The sequence below is a fragment of the Acanthaster planci genome, linkage group LG21, assembly GCF_054643075.1.
Source record: "Acanthaster planci isolate LZ-2023a linkage group LG21, COTS_SCS, whole genome shotgun sequence".
NCBI lineage: Eukaryota > Metazoa > Echinodermata > Asteroidea > Valvatida > Acanthasteridae > Acanthaster > Acanthaster planci.
The window spans coordinates 196,774-211,740 of record NC_141797.1 but is presented as its reverse complement, the minus strand read 5'-3'; the positions used below and the strand labels follow the sequence as shown (position 1 = coordinate 211,740).

The 14,967-nt window shown below is 39.7% G+C and overlaps 2 protein-coding genes across 2 annotated transcripts in view; both read right to left on the bottom strand.

Annotated features, from left to right (window-relative positions):
• Nucleotides 1–7,208, bottom strand: part of LOC147795647 (uncharacterized) — a 75,144-nt gene extending 67,936 nt beyond the window's left edge. The window contains exon 1 of the mRNA XM_087131188.1: nucleotides 6,446–7,208. The gene's annotated coding sequence lies outside the window, so the exon portion shown is untranslated. The remainder of the gene's footprint in view (nucleotides 1–6,445) is intronic.
• The window catches only part of LOC147795646 (uncharacterized), a 104,629-nt gene extending 94,729 nt beyond the window's left edge, over nucleotides 1–9,900 (bottom strand). Inside the window, exon 1 of the mRNA XM_087131198.1 lies at nucleotides 9,449–9,900. The gene's annotated coding sequence lies outside the window, so the exon portion shown is untranslated. The remainder of the gene's footprint in view (nucleotides 1–9,448) is intronic.
• Between the last annotated feature and the right edge of the window lie 5,067 nt (nucleotides 9,901–14,967).

Below are 14,967 nucleotides of genomic sequence, written 5' to 3'. Positions count from 1 at the left end.
TCACAGGCAAACATGTACATGTATCATGCAGTTGTTGGGAGCAAAGGTTGAATAATACAACGCTTTCATTGTTTGAGCAACATGCGACGGTACCTCCTCCAGCACCGCATTTCCATGGCAGGTAAACCGTCTCAGCTACACAAACAACAGACAGTACCCAGTGCTGGATGTCACAAACAAAACTAAACGATTGTAATATATTGACGCACGTCTAGCTTCTTGTGGGGGATTTTGTGTTAACACGATTTCAATTACACGTATTGAGCTTTTTCCTCAGTCATGCGTACCACGCAATATGAATACGAATGGTATCACGGGTTAAGGGGTGAACCTTTGGACCCGGAGGAGTGACTATTTTCTATATTGGCGGCTGATGGAAAAAACCATTGGAGCAATGTTTGTAAAGCTAAAAAACATTTTTGAAAGTACAACGACACAATCATAGAAGCATTTATTTCCACAAGGCTGAGTGGGATCTGTTTAACTTCGTTTAAAACAATTTCTCACTTGGTAATTAAGATAGGTTTTGTTTACTTTTGGAGCTCAGATGTGCAGCTGTTTTCAACAAGTGTGATAAAAAACTGTGAAAAATATTCCCTTCTGTTTTGCCAAGTTTCCAGAATGGAATGATCAGGGTTGCAGGTGCAGAGGTATAGTAAGCTCTGGTAACCCTTCACTCTATTCAGTGGCTCACGTCTGTTCGTTGAGACTGATTGCTGAAGGCCAAACACGTGATGCATTCTGTATGTTGGACCTTAACCCCTGAGTATGAGCTCAAACATTTACACCATTTTTGGATAAAAAAGTCATATTAATTGCTAGGCTGCGACTGGAAAGATCATTGTGAACACGAAATAATTACAGGAAAGAGCAAGTCAGTGCTGTTTACAATATTTTAAAATTAAACAGTTTTTATTCATATTTTATAGTTTCTCTCTTCACAATCTACAATATGATTCGCTTTACTGGAGCGAAGATCGTTCAATCAAAATTTTCCGAGGCAACTCCTGACTTTGCATACATAGAAATAAAGATCTCTATTAAAATATTGATTTATCAATGTTTATTTGCTAATTTTTTAATTCCTATTTGTTTCTGTTTGAATTGTAATGAAAAGAATGGATTACAGCGATGTAAAAATTATTTCTATCACACAAACAGACAAAGTTTGGAAATGTCTGAAAAGGAATGAAAAAAAGGCAAAAGTGTTACATCAAACAATGTGACAAAAAAGAAATGAGACATTGTTCGGAGGAATTCGAACAATCTTAGTATACGTTCACATTTAATGAATACATTTCGATTGAATCCTGTTGGAACTTTCAGTATGAATGTAATTTTTTGCCATCATTGAGTGACACTGGTAACTCCAAAATTATTTTTAATATGTAATGTATCTTTTTGTTAATAATTTTTGGAGAGGATTCATCAACTTCCTTCCTGTCTTTGTCGACATTATCACTCCTTTACACAGATGTTGCCTTGTATTCTTATCACTGCCACGTTTCAACGGATTTATGGACGAAACAAAGATAAAGCTATTATCAGGTTAATGACAGTTTCTATTCAGAGACTTCGCCCTGTAATCCCTGCTTATAACTGAAATTACGAGAATTTTCTACTACGGCATTGCACGCACAGTTTGTAGGACGTTGACACAAATGGCCGCTTTCAACTCAACTTAAACTGAGGAAATTGATTTATGAATATTGCTCACATCACGATAGCTTTCAAAATACTTCTTCCTAGAAAGCCTATACCCCGAGGAACAGAAGCCAAGGAGTAAACACCATCGATCATAAACACCTTTTGCAGTTATAAGTTTAATTGGGCCTTCTGTGTTCAACTGAAGACCAGCCTCACTGGTGTCAACGATAGCTTTTCTTTCACTTGCTGGATGTTTGTTGGACAATGCCAATGTTTCAACCGTTGTGATACAAAGTACACAGTGCACGTTTTGGCGGTATACTAGATGAGCGTTATCTTACCTTCTATTAGTGTGTTTCAACCAGAAATGTAAAGCTTCACAGCCAATAACAATGATGTGAGTAGTCAAAGAAGTCACCGCTGATGTGTGCTAATTAAAGCAAAGGTTCCTGATCAAGTTTCCCTCCTAGGGTTACAAACACCACCTTCAAACTAAACAGCTTCGTATACACTGTGGCGAATTTTGTCTGCGCATTTCTGCGTCTGACAACGAAGCTCCAGGTTTTTGGTCGACGTCCAGAAAATAAGCGGAAAGAAATTCCTACGCGGCCGATCAACTAACGATTAGCCGTTTGCACCAATTTGTGTCCTTTTCGAATATTAAATAGCCAATGAATTCCAAATATTTGAGGAAAAAGTGAGGCGGTACGATGGCAAAAATGAATGCTTAATGTTCTGAAGTTTGCATGAAATGTTCTACTTTGCATCTCAGTGCATGCCTAGGCATCAATGCTCACAATGGCGGCATGTCGGAACTACTTTTAGTCAATGGAAGGCAATCAATACGGAATCCCCCTCGCCCCCCCCCCCACAAAAAAGTCACAGAAATTAAGCTTTCATTTTGTAGGCGTTGAAAACTGCGTGTATCCATTGTTAATGTACCAGTCTTCTAATCAAAGTTTTAATCCTAATGTAGGGATCTGGGAATTTCCTGTCTAATTTAGGAATTGTGTGACCTTTGAACCTTGTGCACGTCTTCAAGGCGTGATTGGGCCCACGTGGGTGCACAGAATGTACATGTACAGTACAAGTATTTTCTGTAAGTCTTGCCCATCGACCAGAAGTGGCCTACAATGTGATCATTTTGGCGGCACTGAAGTTGGGCGGGTTTTCAAGGTTTTTTCGGGATAGCGGGGAGTGCTGTGCAAGACGACTGGGTGAATGGACGTTGTGATGGCTCGGCCGGGAATCACATAGATTAGCACCGGTTTAATTGTCCAAGCAGTTGTGATTATAATGATGGCGAAATAAAAGAAATCCAGTCCGATTGAATACCCACGTCTTTCAGTGCCTGCTGAACTTTCTTTTTGCCTGCCTGTCCTCCAATTCCCCCTTCAGTGGCGGACGGACCGCCGCCCCCGAGCGATCAGCCAGGGGCTGGACCGCTACACTAACTATGATCCCCATCTATTTTGGTGCGTGTGTGGTTAGTTTTAAACATAGTTCCGTAGACAAACCACACAAAATGGGCATGGATTTAGGGAAAGTAAATTAATTACTCGATGGCTTCTTGATCATCATTTTTTTACGTTTTAATTTATTCATACCATCGATCTTATAATTCCTGCTTTGTTACATAAGATGGGCATAATGACTTTGTAAAAACAAGCTAGTCAGTCATCTGAAAAGATGAATTAATTGCCAAAGCACTGGCAGCACGTCATCATTGCTCAGCAAGTAATTACCAGTTGGATTTTTTTCCTGAAATGACACTAGATCAGTGATAATTATCAGTAGTAGTTTTATCAATAATGACTTTATATCTACGTTTGGCCTGAAGTGTCTTTGATGCTGTAGTTTCGTGTCTAGCAAATAGTTGTGGTCTGAGATCAGTTTTAAAAAGCAATAATAACAATAGAATGTAAAGTGTTTTGGTAGCACAGACTTATTCCAAGTAAGGTTTTAAAAATACGGCATTCTTCGTCGTGCTTGTTCACGGTACTATTGTGCAGTTCTTTTGTCTGTAGTACATAACATGTTTTTGTTCTCTTATATAGATTTGAACACATATTTAACACGCTGTTTAGCAAGTTTGTATACATAAGGATGCTTTATAATGACGATAGAGTTACAAGTTTGAACATACACTTGTAAGGAAACAGTGTCTGGGAAAACGTCTATTGTTAATGTAGATAACAATAAAAAATGTAACTGCAAGGGTACAAGGAAGTTCCTATCGATGTTACAAATCCCTGCAAAACATTCACTTCGGGAAACAATTGTACGGTGAAAACAGTGTCGTGAACCTTTTCATTGCAGGTTTACATTAATGTTCACTTCAACGTCATTTGTACATACAGAGCTGTGTTTGGGTCAGCTTCGTTTTTTAACGTTACTATTAAAATAAATGAAGAGTTATACACCATTATTAAAATCACAAAAATGGGAATAATCCTTGAATATCCTAAACAGAAAGGACTACGATTAGTAACCTCTGAGATCTGTAATAGTTCAGTCCAAAATGTTATCGTTTTGTCCCCCCTTCAGAAGCCTAAATGTTGTTCCCGTTAGTAACAATGGTCGGCCTACCATCGTGTGAACACTCGTTTCATTTTTAAATGCTGCATTTAACAGGCACGGACTGTTGTGTGCAATGCCACATCGTAGTTTAGTGTCCACATCATTAGCTGGCTTCCCCTTTATGCGTTTCGAATTCTTGGGAAAACTCAGGATGCAAGAATATATTGATTTGTTTTACAGGAACAGAGGGAATCAACGCGGATTTCACTGCTCGAAAAAGGCGTTTGCTGCATTAAATGACTGAATAAGAAAAGAATTACACCAGAAATCAGGTTTCAATAACAAAAGCTGAGCTGGCTTTCAGTATTTGGCCCGAGACAATAAGCAAAACTGAGTGGAGGGAGTAAACATGCGTGCCCCAACGTTGTAATGGTCATTTTTAAACCGGCAACATGCGTATACCAGGCACGAAATGGGGCAGAAGGCTACCCCCAACAACTTCATTCCCTCTACACGCTCCAGCCTATTGTCACTTAACACATCGCCCCTACCTGTAGATGTCTGAAAAAAGGAATTCCTGAGATACCAGTATAACAATGACCAATATAAAGGCCAGGGGGGTTCTCTCTGTCCCATTATTTGCTCATATGTTGGTGCAGTTTCTGCCAAAAGAGCCTCCGTTGTCGGAAAACTTGCGCCCTCTTTTGACCAAGTTGGGAGTTCGTACATTGAAGAAAATCTCCAAAGGCTGATTAATGGAAAACTTAATTTGCATATTAAAACGACACAAGAATCGGAATTTCCCTCTTATACGCCTACAATTCGCAAACAAAAAATCTTTAGAGTGCAAGTTCGCGACCTCGCTTTTGGGATTTTTTTCTTCCTCTAAGCTTCCTCTAAGGGAATAAAAGGGTGAGAAGTTGAGAGAGCAATAGTGCTCTCAGGTAGAACCGATAGCAAACCCCTGGTCGGTTCATTCATTACCAAATATGGTTATCAAACCATCCAGGTATGTGAAGTGTGAACAATGGAATCGTGGGCGGTTTTTACAATGTACTCAGGAGAAAATCTATGTTGCTTCATACCTGGCTGTGCTATGTAGAGAAATTAACCCAGACATGGGATTACAGGCGTTGAGCCAGTACAGAGCCTTTTTACCTTTTGTGAAGTAGTGGTATGTGAATGGAATTGTTAATTCAGTGTATCATTGGGAAAGTGACTTAAGAGACTGCGAGAGTTTATTTCATCTGAAATTTTCAAATGGCCTGCCGTAGAACTAATTCTTTGATGATGACGCGAGACGTATAGAGGTGTATCTACGGCCTCTGAAGAGACAAAAGGAGACTCAAGCTCAAAGTAATGGCCGCAGTAATGTAACGCTTACAGTTTGTAGTACAATGAATTAATAAACTTTGATTCAGTGTTAATAAGTTTTGTAACAGTCAGACGTTTGTGATCATCACCAAATGCATTGGTAAATAATAAACAACTTTGAATGGTGAAAGCTCTTGGAAGGACACCCTTAAGCTTGAGGCGTTGTTTATTTTTGAGAAAGAAATTCAGTATAATAAACATTTCAAAAACTGTAGAAGACGGCGTTGAAATTCTGTTATCTGCCATGATTTTTGAGCATTTTAAAAGGAGGGTAGCTAGTTCTGACAAAAACCGGATGTTGAATGGAGTTGGAACTTCACAAATGCTCACAAGGTTGAAGGGAGATTGAATATCGGACAATTGAGTTTTGGGGGACTTAATCCCTCGGTATTGAGAGGATATAAATTGACTCTGTGGTGTTTAATAGCGACAATTGCTTCAAACAACAACGCTTTCCCAGTTTCGATAATGTTGACGCCGTCGTAATTAGCACATTTCGATTTAATCATGTTGGAACTTTCAATATCAACGTGATTTTTCTACCATCATTGAGTGACACTGGTAACTAAAATCGCCGCTTTCAACTCGACTACCCCTCCCCCCAAATAAATTATCCAATAATGCCTACAATACAATTGGTTTCAAAATACTTCTTCCCAGGAAACCTATACCCCGACAAACACAAGCCAAGGAGTAAACACCATCGATCATAAACACCTTTTGCAGTTATAAGCTTAATTGCGCCTTCTATGTTCAACTGGAGACCAGTTATACTCATTGGTGTCAACGATAACTTTACTTTCAGTTGCTGGATGTTTGTTGGACAATGTCAATGGTTCAACCGTTGTAATACAAAGTAAAAAAGTGCAAGTTTTGGCGGTATACTAGATGAACGTTATCTTACCTTCTATCAGTGTGTTTCAACCAGAAATGCAAAGCTTCACAGCCAATAACAATGATGTGAGTAGTCAAAGAAGTCACTGCTGATGTGTGCTAATTAAAGCAAAGATTCCGAATCAAGTTTCCCTCCTGGGGTTACAGACACCACCTTCAAACTAAACAGCTACGCACACACTGTAGCGAATTTTGTCTGCGCATTTCCGCGTCTGACAACGAGGCTCCAGGTTTTTGGTCGACGCCCAGAAAATAAGCGGAAAGAAATTCCTACGCGGCCAATCAACTAACGATTAGCAGTTTGCACCAAATTGTGTCCTTTTTGAATATTAGATAGCCAATGAATGCCAAATATTGGGGTAAAAGTGAGGCGATACGATGGCAAAAATGAATGCTTAATTTTCTGGGAAGTTGAACGAAATGCTCTACTTTGCATCTGGTGTAGGCATCAATGCACACATTCAGTTGGCGGTGTGTCGGAACTACTTTTACCCCATGGATTGCAATCTTTTCATAATTTCTGGAGAGTCCCTCCCCGCTCCAAAAAACCACAAGTCGTAGAAATTAAGCTTTCATTTAATAGGCGTTACTTATTAAAATTGCGTGTATCCAATGTTAATGTTGAACTATGGCCCCATCTACTTGAGTTTGTTTCTCTGGGTGGGTTTTACACATAGTTCTGTAAACAAACCACACCAAAATGGGCATGGATTTTTAGGGAAAGTTGAGCATTTACCCGATGGCTACCTGATCCTCTGTTTCTATGTTTTAACAAAATGTTGATTCATACCATCGATCTTATAATTCCTGTTAAGTTACTTAAGATGGGCGTAGTGACTTTGTGTAAACAAGCTAGTCAGTCATCTGAAAAGATGAATTAATTGCCAAAGCACTGACAGCATGTCATCATTGCTCGGCGCCAACCTGTGTAAAACTTACCACTGCAAGAAACTGGTTATAATTATTTACTTATGTCTTCGGTTTGTGGAAGTTCGCCTGTACGGACTCACAGGCAAACATGTACATGTATCATGCAGTGGTTAGGAGCAAAGGTTGAATAATATGACGCTCTCAATGATTTGAGTAAACCCGACATGCGACGGTACCTCCTCCAGCACTGCATTTCCATGGCAGGTAAACCTTCACAGCTATACAAACAACAGACAGTACCCGGTGCTGGATGGCACAAACAAAACTTAACAATTGTAATATGTTGACGCACGTCTAGCTTCTTGTGGGGGATTTTGTGTTAACACGATTTCAATTACACGTATTGAGTTTTTTCCTCAGTCATGCGTACCACGCAATATGAATACGAATGGTATCACGGGTTAAGGGTGAACCTTTTGACCCGGAGGAGTGACTATTTTCTATATTGGCGGCTGATGGAAAAAACCATTGGAGCAATGTTTGTAAAGCTAAAAAACATTTTTGAAAGTACAACGACACAATCATAGAAGCATTTATTTCCACAAGGCTGAGTGGGATCTGTTTAACTTCGTTTAAAACAATTTCTCACTTGGTAACCAAGATAGGTTTTGTTTACTTTTGGAGCTCAGATGTGCAGCTGTTTTCAACGAGTGTGATAAAAAACTGTGAAAAATATTCCCTTCTGTTTTGCCAAGTTTCCAGAATGGAATGATCAATGTTGCAGGTGCAGAGGTATAGTAAGCTCTGGTAACCCTTCACTCTATTCAGTGGCTCACGTCTGTTTGTTGAGACTGATTGCTGAAGGCCAAACACGTGATGCATTCTGTATGTAGGACCTTAACCCCTGAGTATGAGCTCAAACATTTACACCATTTTTTGGATAAAAAGTCATATTAATTGCTAGGCTGCGACTGGAAAGATCATTGTGAACACGAAATAATTACAGGAAAGAGCAAGTCAGTGCTGTTTACAATATTTTAAAATTAAACAGTTTTTATTCATATTTTATAGTTTCTCTCTTCACAATCTACAATATGATTCGCTTTACTGGAGCGAAGATCGTTCAATCAAAATTTTCCGAGGCAACTCCTGACTTTGCATACATAGAAATAAAGATCTCTATTAAAATATTGATTTATCAATGTTTATTTGCTAATTTTTTAATTCCTATTTGTTTCTGTTTGAATTGTAATGAAAAGAGTGGACTACAGCGATGTAAAATTATTTCTATCACACAAACAGACAAAGTTTGGAAATGTCTGAAAAGGAATGAAAAAAGGCAAGAGTGTTACATCAAGCAATGTGACAAAAAAGAAATGAGCCATTGTTCGGAGGAATTCGAACAATCTTAGTATACGTTCACATTTAATGAATACATTTCGATTGAATCCTGTTGGAACTTTCAGTATGAATGTAATTTTTTGCCATCATTGAGTGACACTGGTAACTCCAAAATTATTTTTAATATGTAATGTATCTTTTTGTTCACAATTTTTGGAGAGGATTCACCAACTTCCTTCCTGTCTTTGTCGGCATTATCACTCCTTTACACAGATGTTGCCTTGTATTCTTATCACTGCCATGTTTCAACGGATTTATGGACGAAACAAAGATAAAGCTATTATCAAGTTTGAATGTTATGACATGTCATGTTCTACTCAGAGAATTCGCCCTGTAATCCCTGCTTATAACTGAAATAAAGAGAATTTTCTACTACGGCATTGCACGCACAGTTTGTAGGACGTTGACAAAAATCGCCGCTTTCAACTCGACTGATACTGAGGAAATTGATGATGGCTATTGCTCACAACACGATAGGTTTCAAAATACTTCTTCCAAGAAAGCCTATACCCCGACGAACAGAAGCCAAGGAGTAAACACCATCGATCATAAACACCTTTTGCAGTTATAGGTTTAATCGGGCCTTCTATATTCAACTGGAGGACAGTTATACTCATTGTTGTCATCGACAGCTTTTCTTTCACTTGCTGGATGTTTGTTGGACAATGTCAATGTTCCAACCGTTGTATTACAAAGTACACAGTGCAAGTTTTAGCGGTATGCTAGATGGAAGTTATCTTACCTTGTTTCAGCGTGTTTCAACCAGAAATGCCAAGCTTCACAGCCAATAACAATGATGTGAGTAGTCCAAAAAGTCACTGCTGATGTGTGCTAATTAAAGCAAAGATTCCGGATCAAGTTTCCCTCTTAGGGTTACAGACACCACCTTCCAGCTAAACAGCTACGCATACACTGTAGCGAATTTTATCTGCGCATTTCTGCGTCTGACAACGAGGCTCCAGGTTTTTGGTCGACGCCCAGAAAATCAGCGGAAAAAAATTCCTACGTGCCCGATCAACTATTAGCAGTTTTCACTGGCAAATTGTGTCCTTTCGAATATTATATAGCCAATGAATGCCACATATTGGGGTAAAAGTGAGGCGATACGATGGCAAAAATGAATGCTTAATTTTCTGGGAAGTTGAATGAAATGCCCTACTTTGCATCTGGTGTAGGCATCAATGCACGTATTCAGTTGGCGGTGTGTCGGAACTACTTTTACCCCATGGATGACAATCTTTCCATAATTTCTGGAGAGTCCCCCCGCTCAAAAAAAAAATTTAAAAAAAAAGTCGTAGAAATTTAATAGGCGTTACTTATTGAAATTGCGTGTATCCAATGTTAATGTTGAACTATGGCCCCATCTACTTGTGTTTGTTTCAATGAGTGCGGGTGTGTGTACATGGTTCGTTTTAAACATAGTTCTGTAGACAAACCACACAAAATGGACATGGATTTACGGAAGGTTGAATGGATTTACGGAAGGTTGAACATTTACCCGATGGCTACCCGATCCTCTGTTTTTATGTTTTAACAAAATGTTGATTCATACCATCGATCTTATAATTCCTGCTAAGTTACTTAAGATGGGCGTAGTGACTTTGTGTAAACAAGCTAGTCAGTCATCTGAAAAGATGAATTAATTGCCAAAGCACTGACAGCATGTCATCATTGCTCGGCGCCAACCTGCGTAAAACTTACCACTGCAAGGAACCGGTTATAATTATTTACTTATGTCTTCGATTTGTGGAAGTTCGCCTTTATGGACTCACAGGCAAACATGTTTATATATCATGCAGTGGTTGGGAGCAAGGGTTGAATAATATGACGCTCTCATTGTTTGAGCAACATGCGACGGTACCTCCTCCAGCACCGCATTTCCATGGCAGGTAAACCTTCACAGCTACACAAACAACAGACAGTACCCGGTGCTGGATGTCACAAACAAAACTAAACGATTGTAATATATTGACGCACGTCTAGCTTTTTGTGGGGGATTTTGTGTTAACACGATTTCAGCTACACGTATTGAGCTTTTTCCTCAGTCATGCGTACCACGCAATATGAATACGAATGGTATCATGGGTGAAGGGGCATACCTTTTGACCCGGAGGAGTGACTATTTTCTATAGTTCGCGGCTGATGGAAAAACCATTCGAGCAATGTTTGTAAGGCCAAAAAACATTTCAAAAATACGACACACTAATAAAAGCATTTATTTTTACAAGGCTGAGTGGGAATTTTTTAACTTCGTTTAAAACAATTTCTCACTTGGTAACCAAGATTGGTTTTGTTTACTTTTGGAGCACAAATGTGCAGCTGTTTTCAACAAGTTTCATCAAAAACTATGTAAAATATTCCTTCTGTTTTGGCAAGTTTCAAGAATGGAGTGACAAACGTTGCTGGTGCAGTGGTATGAAAACACTGGCAGTCTTTCAGTCAGTTCAGTGGCTCGTGTCTGTCTGTTAAAACTGATTGCTGAAAGCCAAACCCCTCATGCACGCTGTATGTAGGACCATAACCCCTGAGTATGAGGTCAAACATTTACACCATTGGAAAAAGTCATATTAATTGCTGGGCTGCGACTGGAAAGATTATTGCAAACACGAAATAATTACAAGAGAGAACAAATCAATGCTATTTACAATATTTTAACTATGGTTTTATTCATAAAGTTATAGCTTCTTTCTTTACAATATACAATTTGATTCGCTTTATGGGAGCCAAGAACGTTCCACCAAAATTGTCAAAATATACCGTCACATCACAGCAACTTAATTGCACTGCTTTGGGGATTTGGTAGACCTAGTCTTCACTCTCTGGAGTGTATCACATAACACGTCTCAAAACGATAATGACTGTGACATTTCTCTCTCGACTAATGCTTTGATCAAAATTTTATACCTAACTAAACTCTTTTCTAATGCCAACTAGCACTGATGTCAATCCTGAATTCTTTCTCGGTTGCTGCAACCTGTAACGAGACTACGTAGATGGAACGTTCCAGTTCCCTGTACAAACACAGTTGAACGGCATGCCATACCCCGTAATCATCAACAAATTCTTACAGCATAATATATTGGAAACCAAGGCCCTCGTGCTATTCAAATTCATATTCAAAGATGATGGAATTTTGTCTGATGAATTATTCCCTTGGTGGCTAAACGTTAGAAAACCGACCAAAAACTTGAGGCCACAATGTTAAAAACCGATAAAAGTTAAAACCATAAACTTAAAATGAAAAGCAAAAAAAGGAATTAAGATATAAAAGGATTCTTTCATTTTTGTAGAACACGACGTACCCATTACGATATTTTTGGTATAAGAGAAAACAGATGGCGCCAGAGTCTACTTAGGTCCAATCAGCTGCAAGTGACAAACCCTGGTTCTTGAGTGTCAACGATCTCTCCCATGTCAAAGCCAATTTTATTTTTTTTTATTTGCACAACGCCAGTGACTGATTTCTCGAAAATGTGCAATCTTCTGCTAAATCAGGAATATTTAGTCTCTCCCTCGAGTGTTACCCGTCACAGATCCCTCCTGGAGGCAAGACTAGTAGGTCATGCACACGTGATCTGCAAACACTTCTTCCAAGACGCTGCCTTGATTCTTCAGTGAGTGAAACATTCAGTTTTGGCTCAGCACATAGATTGCAGTTCTCTATTATGTAACTACACGGCATTGCCTACATTTGCTCTTGTATTAAACAAGAGACTCTATTACTGTTTAACTAAACCTCTTCTGTCTAACCATTGTGGCCATCACTATGCTTCACGCGGCATGCACATAACGCTAAAGCAGTTAAACGTCGGTTATTTACTCTTTCGTCTTTCAATTACTTCTTGGCCATGCCGATCTAAAAGATATATAAGTCTGATTTCGTCCTTGATAAAGTTAAAAGGGTACTTCAGCGCCAAAATATGGATATAGTCTCGTGAGAGAACTTTACACTGGGGTCCTTTCAGAGCTTGCTAGGACTGCACAGTTCATAAATTCTGCAGAAGGCTGGAATTTGCTCTCGATAACTGAAGTTGACTTTGAATACAGATCTTATTCCAACCCAGCGGTTCTAGATGCCTAGCAATTGAGTGGACGACAGGCAATCGGAAGTCCACTCCTCTGACCGAAGCAAGACTGGTCAGGCCTCTAACTCAAAGCTTGGCAAGAAAGGCAGTGAACAGCTATCTGCTGCGCAATGTAAGAGTGTCACCATGGCCAAGGAAGAGGACTTATATAATTAGACAGCTTGACGCTAAGGAGACGAGATTAGTCGGTCTTATAGCTTTACCGTGAGTTCATGATGACTGTGGGCTGTTCATCAGAGGTAGGAATAGTTCCTGTTTTCTTTGCCACTGTGCATGCAAGTTTGTCTACCGTATGAATTTGTTAGTTTGTAACATACTTTGTAATATTTACACCTGTGTGTCGGCATTTATGTTAAAACCTAATATTGTTTGCATATATGTAACCGTATCGAGGTGCCGTGTAACTAGCTGCAGGTAAATCCCTATCGAAAGGCACGTCGATATTTACGAATCGAGTCCTATAAATTAGATCCTCCGTGCTTTTTTGAAACGGATCGGGATCGAGATTGGTGATCCGACGTTGTTCACTTTAACACAAGAGCCCGCGTAATAGATGGAGCAAACCAGTGATGGGATGACTGATCGACATCTAGATCCGTGTGAAACAAACAAGCCCATGCCATGTGGGGATTTTGAAAAATAGGTTTGCATGTACACCATGGAATAAATCTCGTATGGGTAAGGTGTGGTTCTTAGAAGAATGTTAACTCGGCGTTTCGGCCAGTGTGCTCTGGTCGGCCATAGAGATTTTCCGGCACAACACTCCTATGACATCGGTTTCAAGCTCAGCGACATCTGGCACCCACTATACTTGCACCTAAGCCGACCCCCACTCCCGGGCAGTAGGTTCCCCATACGTGAAACCCATGCCACCTATCCCCCAGGCGTCAGGGTCTTCTCTACTCAAAGCCACCCCCCCCCCTTGGCGTAAGGGTCCCCTATACCCTAACCCAGGGTTTCCCGCCAATTCCGCGACCCCGCACCACCACAGCATCCAACACCTTTATGCAACAGTGCTTACGCAGGAGTTACACAACCGGCGAATCCCATTCCACGCTCCACTGCTTCCGGTTTACCATTATAAGCCAGCTATCCACTCGAGTCTGGAACACTCTTCTATACAAATATCAACTGGGGTTTCGGTAATTACGAAATAATCGTTGTGACAGAATAAAATCACAGTGAACCAGATTAAGATTTCATGAATTAAGGACTTAATAGGTAAAAAACTGCTAGGTGAGACTTCATGACAGCGATGAATGACAAGAAAATCCAAAATTTCCGAGACTAAGAAAGAGCTCTTCATTGCTGATTCTCCAACGCTCGTTTACACGTTTAATAGTTCCCGATTATACTAAAATTCGCTTTTAGGATTTTCAAAATAATCCAGTGTACAATAGGTGATTAATATGAACTTGAGGTTGTGTATATATGTTTAAATATTATGATTTCCGTCGAATGAAAAATGAACTTATTACTGTCAAGTGGATTACATGCGACTTCCAGTTAATAACCAAACGCTTTATGCAATGATGACCGATATCGGGAAACCGTGTGATCTCACGGCAGTTTGGGTTTTGTACAAAAGCATGTCCCAGAAGTAACAAACTGTAGCGCTCGGCACTCTAGCCAATGACATCAAGAATTAAGTGCCAAGCAGTATTTTTAATTAAAATAACAAAAATATGGTATTTTAAACTGCATGATTATTCAAAGGTCGAGTTCGGGCGGCCTGTTCTTGACACGAGTTTCGTGTTCTCGCGCTCAAACGGTGGGGGCATGACCCAAGCACATGCAGGCCGTTCTCGGAACACACACCACTACCTCGTCAGGGTTTTACACGAACAAACGGAAAAGCTCATGAGATTTGTTTATGAACAGCCGCAAAAACTATCGAGATGGCTTACGAGGATGGAGACAGTGGAAAGTTTTGTCTTAACATTTATAATTTTCCATGAAAGAAATTATTTCTTGATGATAAAGAAGTTAGCCGAGTTGTACGGTTCCCGGCGTTTGAGTCGCCAACCCATAAAACAACAAATCGAGCTGTACGTGAACATACGAGAACAACTGGCCGCCCAAACTTAGTCAAAGTGTTTTCAAACAGGCGTAGCCTACTGCTGGTGAGCCCTCTGTTGAAACTAGCGTGAATAAAACTATCATCAAAATAATATTT